Raw genomic sequence first — 16,658 nt, 5'->3', positions numbered from 1 at the left:
ATCCCACACAAATTATAAAAATAGAGTAAAAGGACCTTAGGGCGAATTTAGAAACTCAGGGTGTCAGGCAGAGACCAACAGCAGAAACCAGTCCTGGTCCAGTTGTCGCTGGTCAGCTGGGCAATTGCAGGAAAGGTCTCTGGCAGCATCCCTGTATCTTAAACAGGAGCTCAACCTTAAGGCTCCTGTAGTCCACTTCTTTGTCCTAGGTACAGGAGGGAGCAGACCCAGTCCTTCAAGGCTCCACTAAGGTCACAGACAACAGATCCAGTCTTGTTTTGTACTCCCTGAGGTTCAGCCGTGTTCTGAAGTTGATGCCTAGAGGAACCACGTGTATACCTGTCACTAGCTGATGGGTGCGATGACTCCTGGGTATGCCCTAGCCAATGGGATGAAATTTCCTAGTGTCATTCATACCTACTTTGGGCATTTCCAGATGTCAAAAGTCTATTACACTAAACATGGGCGTTAAGGGCTGAGGGTGTATGTGAGAAGTGTGCAAAATACTAGTGTCCAGTGATGGCTCCTCCGCAACGCTGGAGCATCGTCCCACTGGTTCATAGCCAGCAGCAGAAAAATAAAACAATATCTTACTATAGTTTTACTTTTTAGCTGCTGGCTCAGAAGCTAGCCTGTGCAGGGAGTGGCTGTCATGGGCCATTGGAGGGGGAGGAGGAATGGTATGTGCACTTGTAAGCATGCACACTATGCTTTCTCCAACCCGGCTGTATTGTACTACCAGGTTGGAGAAACAGCACAGACTACCTGTGCCTGAGCGAGCGTCTTTTCAGCCCCCTCAGGCCAATCCCCATGCTCCTCTCATGCTTGAGTGCAGCATGGGATAGGATGGGGAGTCCATGATGCTGACCCAGGGACTGCTGGGAGGAGTAGAGCAGAGAAGCAGTGAGAGGCGAGGTGGCCGTCATCATGAGGTAAGTTTTTAGTTTTTTGTTTTTATGTATGAATCCCATGCGTGCTACCCAAGCTCCCCCACACTCCCCGCATCCCCTCGGACCTCCTCAGCCCACCTTGCACTTTTAAATTATATTGGCTGCCACTAGTAGTGTACTACAATTAACACTAAAATTCAGCAACCATACAGTGAATACACAAAAATTGTCTAGGCATCCTGTTCCCTTCTGTTCAAGTACTCCCCAAATGTTATATGTCGAACCCAGTAAAAGAAATTGGGTCTCTAGTTGGCATAGGTATACACCCTGTCCACACAGGGACTACAATCCTAGTCAGGGTAAGCTGGATACACACTAAAAGATAACCTGCGCTCACTCTCTGGTAGTTTGGCACGGAGCAGTCAGGCTTATCTAAAGAGGCAATGTGTAAAGTATTTGTGCAACACACACACACAGTAACATAATCAAAACACCACAAAAATACTCCACACAGATTTAGAACAATAGAGAATATGTATGAGAACATCAAGACCAAAATGACAAAAATCCAATAAGTAGAACTAGAGTTATGAATTTTTAAAGAATAAATAAAAAATAGTGCTTAGAAGTCAATAGTGCTAATAGCTTACTTGAGGTCGTGCTAGACCGTGGTGAATCCAAAGTTCAGGCCAACCGTGCTGCATGGCAGGCTAGCTATAGGACTCAGGCAGTTCCCGCTGACAAAGTACCTTGGATGGAGCAAGCGTTGACGTCGAAAACTCGATGTGAGGAGTTGATGCATCATTGTCGATTCTATAGATAGAGGCGAAGCATTGATGCGGATCCACGCAGTCGATGAAGGCTTCGGTGTCATGCAGGGACTGTGTTGCTGTTGAGCTACGCTGTCCATCGTCATTGAGACATGCATTCCATTGATTGGCTCCTGCGTCACAGTTGAAGGGCAATCTTTCAGTTCTGTTTGGCTCAAAGTAATCACTGCATCGATTTTGATGGTTCTGCACAGCAGAAATCACATATCAAGGACCCAGGACTAGATTGGCACCACTTGGCAGGGCAGGACTCACAGGTGGCAGAGTCCAGGTGCTGTTGCAAAGTTACAGGAAGTCTTTAATGGCACTGAGACTCCAAGGGGCAAGCTAGAAAGTTTGAAGTAACTCTGCATTTCAGTGAGATGGTTCCAGTCCTGGTCCTTGGCAGGGCAGAGATCAAACTGTGAAGTGGCGGTGACTTCAAAGCAGGCCCTTGAAGTGCACAGGTCCACTTTTATCCAAGCCCTGTATGCCAGGTTATCTGTGGGGGGTAATCAGTGCTTTGTGTGGAGCACAGGACACTCTCTATTCAGGTGTAAATGCCAGTTCCCCTCCCTCTTCCTGCCCAGGAAGAGCTATCAGAATGTAGATGAACGCAGATGACCTCTCTGTCACACCCACCCTTCTTGTGTTTGTGGCTGCTTATAGGAATGCACAAAGTGTAGCTGCCACCCATCTCAGATGTGTATTGGAGACAGGCTGCAAGGCACACAGGGGTAAATTCTCAAGAACGTGTGATAACCATCGCAAATTTAGCGTAGCACGACTTTGCATATCGCAGTCTATCGTGGGAAAACAACGCCATGTTAATGTGGTAGTCACAAGCCGGCGGCACCATGCGATAGTCCCACGACAACGTGTCAAATGTCCGCAATAAAGTCAATGCCCCGCCGCAAAAATGTGAAACACCAATGCAAAAAAAGTAGCGATGAGGCCAACCGCGATACAGAAATCAGCGCTAACCAGCGACAGGCATGCAATACCCACGCGTCATGCGTGAAAATGCACCATAAAAGCAACTAAAAAAAAGTATAAAAAATAGAAACTGCATTGCACCATGAATGCTCCCGGACCGAGTGTAGAGGCCAACGCGAACCCCACAAGCCCCACAGAACACCACCAAGGAACCTCGGGGTTGGGGAAGGGCAAGGAGAAGAGGAAGACGGGGTGCAGTCCGTAGGAAAACAAGATCACCGTCACGAAGGTGACAGAACACCACCATCCACTGAACGTCAACATGACAAATGTGAATGCAGTCGGAGTGTCGAGGAGAACTATGGAGGAGGACAAGAGGCGCTGGCACGATGTGAAAAGACAAACCAAGTACAAACCCGCTGGCAACAGGAAGGCAGCAAAGGTGACAGGAGGTGGGAGTCCTGCGCCACAGGAGGAGCCGGAGGAAATGGAGGCCACAGTCATCAGGGTGGAGACGGCGCAAGGAGTTGGGAGTCCGGATACAGCTCGATAGGAACTGACACAACATCCACTGGGTGAGCAACGATGAGGGACTGGGGGGAAGGGAGGAGATGGGCACAATGGCACACATGCACACAAATGTGCAGCACACTGCACAACCACAATGACCCTGGAACATGTCCCTGATCCCTGTGGCACACTGCAGCACACACTCATAGCAACAACAGCACATCCCACGACAATGTGGTACAAAGTGTAACAGCGACACTGCAGAACAGAGGACACAACTGGGTTCGCAAATGCGCAGGAACAGGCCAATCGCATGTAACACAGCAGGAAACTGCGAGATGAAAACGCACATGTACATCCTCACCTATGTCATGTACTTCAAATGTCCACTGTCCCACATCAAATATACAGCACCTCTCAAGCAGTCACAATGTACATTGTCATACAATCTGCATGTTAACCAGAACAATGCGCCAAAACACATGTCAACACAATGCCAACATGCATCTCCCCTTCGCATTGCAGAGGGGAAAACAACACCTCCAGCAGAGCAGACCAGACTACTCATCAGTGATGCTGGAGAGGACCACCACACCTTCGACACCGATGCCCTACAACATGGACATCTTAGGCGACCCACCCCCAGGAGCAGTGCAGCCAAGCCACATAGAAGATACACCAACACCTGCACAGACCACATAGCAGGAAGCACCCGCCTCCACGTCTGTCTACCAACACCCCACCTCGGCAAACAACGCATTCCAACGCCAGGTGTTAGAATGGCAAAAGGAGATGGCTGAACAGGTGCGGGTGGGGTCAGAGCACATGGAACCCGAATGAGAGCATGTGGGTGTTCAAGTCCCACCAGGGAGCACCCACACCCCACAAAAGAGACCCACACCTTGACAGAGACACATGCATACTTCCTGCAAAGAACCACACCCAGAGCCCAGGAACCATCATACACACCACCACGCTGGACCTCCATACAACGGCCCAGTCCACTCCTCCCACACATTGAGCAGGTGACGACAAAGCTGCATGTCCAATGTCTTACCCACTGCCAAAGGTAACATGGTTGCGCATGATGTACACAGCTCAATGTAATGTTGTAGGCCCAGGGACCCTCATGCATACATCATGACCACACGGACACACTGAGATAGTTCGTGAAACTAGCCACGGGCACGAGCGCCCGGCTCCTTTATTGGCAGGGACACATGTACAGTGACGCCTGTGCTGGATGTGTGTGGGGTGAATGTAAGCCAGCAAGCACGGAGTTGCTGGTGCTGGCGACAACTTGAACAGTGAACACCATGGAAACGAAAACAGTAAACACCAGCATTACAGAGACTACTGCAGAGCATCATGTTGATAGCCGGAGCAAGTACAGAGATCAAACAACATGCAAACAGATGTGTCTGTGAGTTGCAGTGCAACGATGTTGGGGCATCAGAGCTGAGCTCGCTCATGTGAAGAAAATGGCAAGGATTTTGTCCCTTCGGAAAAAACCTGATGCAGCTGCAGTGGGGTGTGTCACTCCTGCATCATCTCCCTCAACATCATCCCTGGTCTCCCACACTGCCTGAGGTGACATTGCTGCGTGAGCTGCCCACTGTACACGACCCAATCAGAAATGGTCCATGAGTCGTGGTGCTCTGAGTCAGTGGCACCTCGAGTGCTGACCAGGGCATCAGGCAGATGATGCCATCCACGACAGGTCAGACCAACTCTGACAGTCTGACAGTAAGACACATACAACTCTGGCTGTTGTCGTCTGGAGGTGGTCCTGGCATTGGTGGCATGTGCCTCCTGCGGTGATGGACGTCCGGGCCGTTCAGGACTCGAATTGATGTGTGAGCCCTGGTGGACCGCTGCTGATGCCGGAGGCAGCGGAAAGCGCAGGGCCACGGACACATGGCCTTGAGGACCCAAGGCCACCATCTCAGAGGCCATCCAATATCTCAGCAGACAGGGTCCCTGACTTGAGCTGCACAGAGTTAATGGCCCCGGGTGCACTGAGATTGGGTCACGCAAAGTGCTGAGCGGGTCCTCATCGATGTCCAAGGTGAACGAGGCGTAGGGTTGCGGGAGCCAGTGGAAGGTGTCCTCCAGGGCAGGATGCAGAGGGTACAAGCTGTCCGGTAGCAGCAAATGGAGGAGTGGAATGCTACTGCCTCGTTTTTGCCACAAAGTCAGTATCACAGCCATGATGATGACGACAATCCCAATGCCATAGACCCATTCGCCACCACAGTTCACCCAGAAAGTATCCATGGATGTTGTGGAACAGACTCAATGGCACCATAGCTGTGCGGGTGTTCAGTCAACGACGATGCCGTGTCCTGCCTGCTACGGACTGGATTGTATTGGAGTGAGGCATGCTGGATCGCAGTGTAGGCCGGAGGCAGCGGTCTGCATGGACCCTCAGTGACGTGTTGTTGGGATGACATGCAGAGTTGCTGCCACCTGATCGAAGGGTGTACAGTGAAGTAAGGCTGCCATGCATGTAAGGCCTCGGACATCATGTAATCAAGACACAGTTCCATATGTGTGACTTACTGCACCACAGTGTAGGCCCGAGGCAGTGGTCAGCAGCGGCACACAGCCACGTGTCGTTGACACGCGATGCACAAAGTCAGTGACACCAGAGCAGTTGTCGGCAGTGTTATATACCTCCGTAACGATGCTCCTTTTCTCCTCTGGACTGAACCACGTCTTCCTCTTACACCTCTCCCTGCGTGCAATGATATGAACTCTGGCATACATGAATCAAAACTCAGTTCCAAGTGTGTGACCTACTCAGACTCAGTGTAGGCCGAAGGCAGTACTCAGTAAGGGACCACAGACAGCTGTCGTTTGAATGCTATGCACAGAGTTGGTGGCCCAACATAGAAGGGAGAACACAGATATGACTCAGCCATGACGTGTGTACTCGGCCATTTCATAATGAAGACTCAGTTCCAAATGTGTGACCTACTTGACCATAGTGTAGGCCGGAGGCAGCAGTAGAGTGCGTCAACGAGAAAGGAGTAAAGCGGGCCTGTGTCGCGGAGGCCGTGATGGTCTGAGGAGGCAGCCAGGGTCGCTGGCCTCGGGTTTGGAGCTTGCGCTGGCACGTGGTGGGCCCTCTTTGACACACGCCGGTGTCGGCAGGTAGGCAGTGTGGCCTGGCTGTGCAGGGGCGGGCCCGACGGGTTCGGGGCCCAGCGGCCCGGGGTACAGCAGGCGCACAGAATCGCAGGAAACTCAGCTCACGATGGCGGCGTCGACCTAGTGGCGGGGTGAGAGGCGCCGCCCTGGCAGAGACGTTGAAATCACAGAAAGGTGTCAAGGGAGGTTTATTTTAAATATTCGCGATAAACTGGAGACCACTAATTTTGAGCATTTATTCTGCTTAGTTTTGATAATTCAAAAAGACATTCATAAATCAATTGGACATGTCTTTTAAAAGGAAACACCACATTAGTAAATCACACAATTGCAACACATTTGTATGCATGATTTAGAACCATTTCTTTTGTGAGACAATACATACAACACATACATAATGCCAAACGTTATTTGTGACAAAAATATATACAACAAACCAATGATCACAAGACAAACATCGATAAATTATTTGTGCCAGCCTGAAATTAAACCAGAGCAGGGCATTCCGGAAGAGAACTGGCATGTATGAAGGAGGCAAGAGAACCATGTATGGGAAAGTATACAATGGCAAGTGTGGGGGACAGTGGACGCAACCAGCCAGTGGAGGAATTTGCAGAAATGTAACCGTTACTTCCCCCCCATAAGCGTGTGCGGTGTGGGCTGGCCCAGCGTACACCAGGCCAGGATAGGGGTGTGAATAAAAAGCATGTAGCCCTGGGCGAAATGCATTGGGCATAGACAAACTCTTGTTCTTCACAAACATTGTTATGAAGCAATAACAATTGTCATGAACGGATGAAAAAACACTGAAAAACATAAAATACAATTACGAATGTGAAGTTTAATAAAGTTATTTCAAACAAACCAAGAGAGAGGATTTGATTTTGTATACAGCTTCTCCAAGTGCACGAGGGAGTCGCACCTCTGTGATCAGAGACAAGCGCTAACTCGTAATCTGCATATTATACTCATACTCAGGAGGATTAACCCTATTGCACCACCTACCTTTTCCAACAACATGGACATTAACCACCTCAGAGGGCAGTACATAGGCTATATCTGTTTCCGAGACACCAACATGACTCAACACCCAGATTACATTCCCCCTAGCCTTAAATGTCTCGCAGTTATGATCCCTTTTTCGCTGGACTCTTTTTGTGTATTCGTTCTTACTAAAGTTATTTAGTTATTTTATTGTCAATAACAAAATAGCAGCAGTGTTACCATGTAAGGCTGCAGACACAGAGCTAGTAATAATATCAACATTTTGATATCAGTATACTCACAGTATTTCCGTTTTATAGACAAACAAATCATGCTTGTTATCTTACTTCTAACCCAGCTGTGCTGCATGATAGAATATTTATTAGAATGTAACATAATAGTTACCCACTCCTATTACAGCAGGTGTGATAATTGTATCACTAGGAATATTGTCTTTATTTATGCATTCTTGACCGTGGGTGAAAGTTTCGTCAAGACAGCTGATACTTTGTTGAGTTTGTCCTTCTACTGGACCATGTTGGGTGCTGACAAACTTGCAGCTTACTCCACTGTTCCCTCTGGTGAGTCCTAAACATGCTATGTGATAACAAACGTGCCGGTCTGCATGCCTGAATGTATTATTAAGAACAGGCCTCTCCAGCGAGTAGTTCGTGAGCGACTGGTAGCTCTCCAGCTACTCATAAGTAGCTCTCCTGTGTGCATCTCAGCCTACTAAATTAAAAGCTTTTTCTTGGTTGAATTAATATATGTGTACCAAAATTGAAAAGTGTGAATTCAAGACTAAACGTGTGCCTATTCTTCGCTAATGCACCTATGTTTGGAGAGACTTATTACTAATAGTAACTTGGTTCCAGGGGCATTGCTGTTACGGCAGTCATGTTTTACCCATGTAGAAAAATTCCACATTGACAAAGCATGTTTTACATTACTGCTGGGACCCTGCCTGATGCACTCACACTGCTGGTAATCTTGCAGACGAGGGCCACTAATGTAAACTTGACTGGTCAGTATTAAAACTTTAATCCTATTAGTAGCCTCCCTAGACTTGAATACAAGAGACAGAGGAAGTCTGGACCCTGTAAATCCACAATATATCCTATAATATATATGATTGCTTCTGTTTATGGTTTGAATGCCCCCTCAGTGTTAGAATGGTTTCAACATGGTGACCATGTGAGAATGGTAACATGAATCTAAGGGAGTCTCACCGTTGTCGTCGAAAGACACATTTGCTTTTTCACAAAATAATATGTTTATGTTCCATTCCACTGATTTAGCATATGCAGTAACACATTAAAGTGATCTTACATTGAAATTCATGACTTTAACGTTCCATGCTCCCTCCTTCCTTGCTTCCACAGTATGAAACTATTGTCTCAGGTCTGTCCATGCTTCAGACAGGCTACATGCCTCATATGTGGGAACTATCTCACCACAGCAACTGGAGCCTGAAGTTGTCCTACATGATGTTGAACCTTTCACATTAGCCAATGACACTATGTTCATGTCGAATGAAAGGATGCCAGGAACATCAGCATGGGAATGTTTACGAGTACATACATACACATGGTCGGGAGAACAAGACGCAGAGACATCTAGTTTCATGTCACCTGAAACACCACCAATCCCCAGGCCCTTCACTTCCTAGGTAGCTCACAGAAAACATTTCTGGAGGGCTAGCACGACCTTCTCTATACCATAGGAATTATATGAGTCATTTCTGTCTATACTATGCAGGTCATTTGTTTCAAAGTAATCTGAAGGATATTTTGCTGCAGTTTGCCCATCCTAAAGATTGGTTCCAGAAGAGTGGACAAGGACTCCTTCTGGCTCCAAGGGGAGGAGTCCATTTAGGGGAGCAGTGGCTGACCTTTCTGCACATGGGTGTCCCTGCTCATATGCTCTGCCTTAAGCATAACAATAGACTTTCATTGCAGTGCAAAGTCTCTTCACAGTACATGCACCACAATGGAAGCCTGACAGTGAGAGACAGCTGCACCTAATGCAACAATAAAATGGTTAGAATTTGATGAAAAAGAATTCCCCTCTAGGCTGACCACAAATGTGTATGACACTTTCTTCAAGCAGTTGCTGAAAGTGGCAGAGTAACTGTTCGTGCTGTTGAGGTGGTCGATCGACTTGTGTTGTGTTTGTTTGATGCAGCAGACACAAACTAATATTTCTATTTGATCTCTCCAGATGGAGCCTACTGCATCTGCACCTAGCCATTCAAAATTCCAAGTTACTCCAATTCAGCATATCCAATCTGAGCCACTGGCACAGAGAGAGCATAGAAGTTAAGTCTCACTCGGGTATGTAACCTTCTGCACAAACGTCACAAAAACAAGGAAAGGAAGGCTGAAGGGTGGTCTGACAACTTATGTTTCAATAAACATCCATGCAAACAAATTAGAAAAATGTGAAGTTAATGCAAACATCCTCCACATAAGAATCACCAGTGAGATGTACACAATCGACATAATTAACATCTATTATTCGCCTGTAGATACCAAGAATTATCTTGCCAACAAGAAATGATCTGGAGCTGTATATTACCAACATAAGGAATGACTTTGCTGAGACAAACGGCCTTATTTAGATCTTGGGCAATGGGTTAGTCCATCACAACAGTGACGGATATCCCAAATATAAATCGCATTACATCCTATAGGATTTATATTCCTGCAGATGGGATATTTGTCACCGTTGTGACAGAGTAATCCGTACCCCAAGATCTAAATCAGGCCCAAAGTCTCCAAGTAAGAAAAGTGTTAGACCGCACACCATAGTTGTCTGTGGAGACTTCATTACTGGCCCGGACAGAATGATGGTGGATGTGGTGAAGTGTAGGCAAGAGTCGATATGAGGAGTCCCCCAACTGGATGTCCTCAAAACTAGATCTTCTAAGCATGGCAGAGTAAGTGCTTTTCTGTATAGGATTGAACTATGGTCCCTGAATGGGCGTACCACATCAGACTGCCCCAGACAATTTACATTCAGAGCTGGAATCCTGACATGTTTTTTCTGACGTGAAGGTTATCAGGCAGTTAGAGGGTGACCACAATCCTCTAGTGGCAACTTTATACCTGCAGTTGGAACATGTTATGTTATGTTATGTTAGAAGTGCTTATATAGCGCATGGCTGCCCCAGCAACGGGGCGTCCCAGCACTTGCGGACGGGTATCCTTAGATGGCGACAGCTAGCCAGATGAGAAGACAACCAAGAAATGCCTATTTCTAAAAGCCCGGCGAGCAGGAGAGCAGCGTGCAGCGTGCGGGCGCATCCCAAGCTAGATGGAAGAAAACAGCCAGATTTTAATCTGTTTTCTGAATGCCCAATGATCTTGTGTGCTGCGCGCCATGATTGGAATGGAGTTCCATAGGGCTGGGGCCAGGAACCTAAATGAGCGCCCCCCCGCTCTGCTCCTGCGCACCCTAGGAGTACAGGCCAGATGCAGATCTGCGGAGCACAGTGCTCGCGTTGGAACATATAGCATGCAGAGCCCCTGCAGAATCTGGGGTCCCTGACCATGTAGGATCCTGTGGGTGGTGCAAAGAGTTTTGAAGTGAATTCTCTGTTCAATCGGCAGCCAATGTAGGTGGTACAGGAAATGAGAAGTATGACAATGCTTAGGGAGGGCAAAAGAGTGCAGGCAACCGCATTCTGTGCCCTTTGCAATCTCTTCGTAACTGTTTTATTAGCGCCCAGTAGAAGTCCGTTACAGTAATCAAGACGTGACAGAACCACCAATTGAATGATCACTTGTGAGGTGAGTTTCAGCCAGCGTAGGTGGCTGAAGCATGTACCTGCCACTTTTTTGGCGTGAAGCTTGAAGGAGAGGGAGTTATCCATGAGGACCCATAGGTTCTTTACTGCGCTTTTCGTCTGGGTTGGAGAACCCAGTGTGGCGGGCCACCACTGGTAGTCCCATTTATAGGGGTCCCTGCCAACCAAAAGCACCTCAGTTTTAGAGGAATTAAGTTGGAGGTAATTTTCCGCCATCCAATCTGAGATGGCCAAGACATCCTCCCGGAATTTCAGTTGGTCTTGGTCTGGATTATTGGAGAAAGTAAATAGCAGTTGTGTGTCGTCCGCGTATGATATCATATTAATCTTCAGGGCTTTGGCAAAGAGGGTTAGATGACGGACGTACATGTTAAACAGCGTGGGGCTCAGGGCAGAGCCTTGGGGAACACCACTGCTGAGGGGGTAAGTACTAGACTGGTACAGAGGGGCGTGGATCTGGAAAGAGCGATCGGGCCAGTAGTGGTCAAAATTTACAGCTCAACTAAACTTATCATGAAGCCAAGCAGGAAAAACATTGAGTGACAGGCTGACTGTTTCTTAACCAAGACAATAAATTAAGCTGCGACCAATCGCTGGAAACAAGAGCGTGGTGACCTCTCATCACTGCATGACCAAATTGGGCCAGTTGCCACATCTAAGCTGACAAGTTTCATGGAAACTGCCTCTAAGTTAGCTCTAGTTAGTAGATCAACCATGGTTCACCAGCTGGACCCTAAATTCAGTACCAGCATCACATGGTTTGATGATGAATGCCTCAAATTACAAACTGCCCTGGCACTGGCTTTATGCACCAGAAAGTATTCTGCAATGGGTGAACAATGTTTCCTGTCACTAAGGAAAGATTACAAGCAGTTGATCGGATTTTTATAAAACGTAACTTGCATGTCGAAGCTTGGTCAACACTTATGGGGCCAATTCAAGAAAACAGCACAAGGCTGTTCTGGAACTTGATCAGTTGGGCTGCAAAGGCGCCCGAGAAATCGTGAGTCCAGCATCACGGTCCAGGTGTGGATAGATCATTTCACGACTGTATATAATGTGGGGGCATATCAACAAGGCCAATATCGCCGGGTTAGCGGCACTTTCGTGCCACTAACGTGGTCATTTTACATCGACTTATGAACAAGATTGCACTAACCCGTGTTAGCGCTAATTTCTGCGAGTTAGCTGCCGGTTTTTTATCGCCCTGCATGCCATCGCTAATGACATGCAAAGTAGGCGTTCCGGAGCAAAACAACATGGAAATAGTCGCTAACACGGCTTTGCCATAGCAACAAGCCTGCAGCAGACCCGCGAAGCGTCAAGAAGAATCGCGCTATGCACCCTTTATCGCAGGTATTTAACGTCTGCTATTTTTCTGACTTAGCCATATGTTTAACGAGAGGCGGATTGCATGGTTAAGGTCACAGGGCCGTATTAGCGAGTTTATGCTTTATCTCACAAAATTATCGCTGGATTTGCAGCACTGTTGGGGGTTTTCACCGCTATCGCTGGATTTCGGCGATGCAATCCAGCGATAGCCGGCGATATGAAAAATCGCACTGTCCGCGCGTTTCGATGTTTATCGCATGTTGTTGTTGATTTCCCCCCCAGAATGGCATAGTACCCCGAATGAATCAGGGCTTGTCCATGAACATTGTTAAAGAATCATTATTGAACAACACTGTGATGTCACCACTGGTAAAATTTGGCGTCTCAGATCCAGAATTTGTGGAAAGTGAAGTCCGAGCGACCATTCTGAGCTAGAAATGTATCCCATCAGACACTTATCATAATAATCTAACTATCAGGGTTTACATTTTTACTGCGGTGTACAATACTATCAAATATTTGGGGAACTTTCAGCTTCTTGGAGAGCAGCAGTCATTGTGCCTCTGCCCAAAAAAGGTCCCAAGAATGTTCAAGGAAATTAAAATTATGGCGCAATTTCTCTCCTGGACAGAGCAGGAAACATCTATGCCAAGTTACTCTCTATTCGGCTAGATGCTTAGGCCGAGGACCTCAAGATTTTGCCTCCATTTCAAGCTGTATTCCGTTACGACGCAAGGCACTATCAATCAAGCGGCCAGAATGTACACCGCCTGCCTGAAGTACGCTTTTGTGAAACAATCAACACTTTTCTTAATATTTATCGATTTTAGAACAGCCTTTGGCTCTGTGGACAGGCAGGCCCTTTGGCAAGCCCTGGAGGAGTAGGTCGTCAATAACAAGCTCCTGCACGCCATAAAGCTGCTCCATTAGAATAATTCAGCTGTGGTGAGATTTGGTCCCTAGGGAGAGGGCAGCGCAAGCTATGGCATAGAACTGGGCGTGAGGCAAGGGTGCATGTTCACATCATTTTTATTCAGTCTACTTATTAGCGATGTGGGCGACCAATTACTTGCACTAAAACTGGATGTCTCCATGATTAGGGGGCGCAAAACACCCATTTTGCTGTTTGCTGACGAGGCCATCCTTTTGGCCTGCACAGAACTCTCCATGCACAAACTTCTTAAGGGTTCTGAAACTTGCTGTTTTAAGAAGAAACTCAAACTAAACATCTCGAAAACTAAAAATTAGCAAGTCAACTCGTGGCGCAGCTTGAAAAATCATTCAGAGTTCATAGCCAGCCATTAGACCAGGTTGCCTTCTAGGATTATCTAGGGATAAAGTTTGCTACCAAATTAACCTGGGGTAAACAGATTAGGAAGAATGAAGAGAGCATGCTCCAGCAATCAAATGCTGCCCTTCGCCTCAGCAGCAGTGTTGGCCGAAGATCCATTAATCCAGCGCTCCGACCCTGTCAGGCCAAAGCACATGCCTCAGGCTTGCATAGGGCTGAGATTTGGGGGAGCAGCAGGTCTCTAGGCCTCCAGAAGATCATAATCGATTTCTGCAGCGTTTATTACAACTTGGCGCTGGGACATGAGCTGGAAGCTGTCGTAGCACTGAAGCCACCCTTCTTTGAGATCAATTATGGTCCAAACCGAATTGATTAACCTGGCTCAAACCAATTTGTGAACTTTGGAAAAGTAGCAATTGTCATAAGCTACTGTGGTCTGAACATATTGCAAGTACTCTTACCAGCATTGATTGCCATGAATATTGGGTTAATCTGGAAATCATGGGACCTTCAACCCTACATACAATAAATATAAAACTTCGGTCATGGCTCTCTGAACATCTCCATGGTAAATTGCTACTCACATTGTGGGAAATGAAACCTGCATCTGGTTTTGAGGACTACATGGACCAATTATTCCAGCTGATAAAGAGAGCCCTGTTTATAAAAGATAGGCCAGTGCATCTCCCCGCAAAGACCTTCACACGGAACTGGACAAAGTCCAGTGACCATTCTTCCCGCCCCTGATTGAAAGGCGCAGAAGAGACCCTTATACACTTTAAATAACTCTGCTCCTTTTCTTTGCCAGCAAGGAGGAGATTTTATTGCCCCTTCTTTTAAAAGTATGACATCAGATATTGTAACGCTGCTATGAACTTATGCCTAAGAGCTGATTTCGTGTACAAAGCAATTTAGCAGGGTCCACTGGTGTCCCTTTGATTGCATTTTTATGGTTACAGAATGTTTTAGGTTTCCTGGTTGTTTAAGGCGTTTATTTTTGCTCATACTGACTTCTAGTGCTATTATTTTTCACATGAATCTAGCTTATGCATTTCGTTTTAGACGAAGGGCAGAGGTCAAAGGTAAATCGATGTGTTGTTGAATTCGCCTATGAAGTTGAACATTTGCTCCCTTTGAAACTCGCAGTCACTTAATCTGCCTTTACTAACAAACCAATGCATGAAGCATGCAAATATGGGCCCTTGGTGACTATTTTGTGCAAGAGCCATATCCATAAAATCTAGCATTATTTTTAACCACTTTGGGAAGTATCTTTGTCATTTTTTATGTTGTCATAGTCGTGATGCCCGAAATCATAAATTCATTTTCAATTTCAATTCTTTATTTGGTTGTTGTAACCATCACAGTAAACATGCGAACAACAGTTCGAAAACACAATAGGAGAAGCGCATTGCTACATTAAAAGTTCTTTAAAAATAAAACGCTTTTTTATCTAGATATACAAACAAAAGTTCAAAAACACAATAGCATAAGCACATTAAAAGTACTTTAAAAGTGAAAATATTTGTTATTCAGTCATATTCATACTACACAGAAACAATAATTAAAACTACATAGCAACAAATACAAGATATTATATACAATACACTAAGTGAAGAAGTAGCACTCTTTTAATCTGGGGAGACAGTAACCACAATAGTTCCCAGTCTGTGAACCCAACTAAAGAAGCTAAACTTGCTATCTAAAGCTTGCCATCAGTGGCTTAAGACACCAAAGTGTCTCATAAATTGCGTGACCATCTTGAGCTACAATACAGTGCAAGAATACCTAGTTAGCTAGACAAGGAACTAAGGGGCATATTATCAAGACAGGTGATAAAATTATCGCCGCTTTAGCAGCAGAAAACTGCTGCTAAAACGACATAATGGGCTTGATAATATGCTCTATGGAATTCCAATTGAAGTCCATGTTAGATGTGAAGATCATCTAACCTGAGCTTCAATTGGAATTCCATAGAGCATATTATCAAGCCCATTATCAACGTTTTAGCTGCAGTTTTCTGCCGCTAAAGCGGCGATAATTTTATCGCCTGTCTTGATAATATGCCCCTATCAAAGGAACCAATAGAGAAAATTCATAATGTGTATAAGCATTTTAGAGTACAAGATATTGCATTCATATCTGGCTAAACAAACATAACGCTACACAGGTACCAGAATGTCTTTATTTCCTCCAGTTCCAATTATTGAGACACTAGCTAAGACATGAGCTTATTCCACTTAAACTAAACATTTAGCAGAAATAGGCTCACAGAACATACTATATGACCTGAAGTATCTGTTTTTAAAACCCTATATGCTATTAAAAGTGGGTAATCCCCATGTTCAGACACACTGGACGTGTCCACTTGTGGTGGATATCGAGATATACCAGACAGAAGAACAAAATATGTTCCTCCATTTCAGGATCCATATCACAAGCTGTACGCATACTTGAAGTCTGTCCTTTGCTCCAACTGTTTGTGAGTGCTTTAAGTTGTGAGGGCCCGATTCACAGAACTAACTTAAGACAAAATCCTAAACTTACTACCATTTTGGTATTCACAGAAGGCACTTACTCATTTTGGTATTCACAGAAGGCACTTACTCATTTCGGTATTCACAGAAGTTAGTTGTCCTAACTTTAGGACTCCTAAATGCCTTCTGTGAATACCGAAAGTCTTAAAGTTAGGATTTTCTCAGTTTAGGAGTAGTAAAGTTAGGACTCCTAACTTTACTACTCCTAAACTGAGAAAAATCCTAACTTTAAGACTTTCGGTATTCACAGAAGGCATTTAGGAGTCCTAAAGTTAGGAGTCCTAACTTTACTACTCCTAAACTGAGAAAAATCCTAACTTTAAGACTTTCAGTATTCACAGAAGGCATTTAGGAGTCCTAAAGTTAGGACTACTAACTTCAGTGAATACCGAAATGAGTAAGTGCCTT

The sequence above is a fragment of the Triturus cristatus genome, chromosome 6 (genome assembly GCF_964204655.1).
Source record: "Triturus cristatus chromosome 6, aTriCri1.1, whole genome shotgun sequence".
NCBI classification, from domain to species: Eukaryota; Metazoa; Chordata; class Amphibia; order Caudata; family Salamandridae; genus Triturus; species Triturus cristatus.
The sequence above is the reverse complement of the archived record's forward strand: the minus strand, read 5'-3'. Positions refer to the sequence as shown.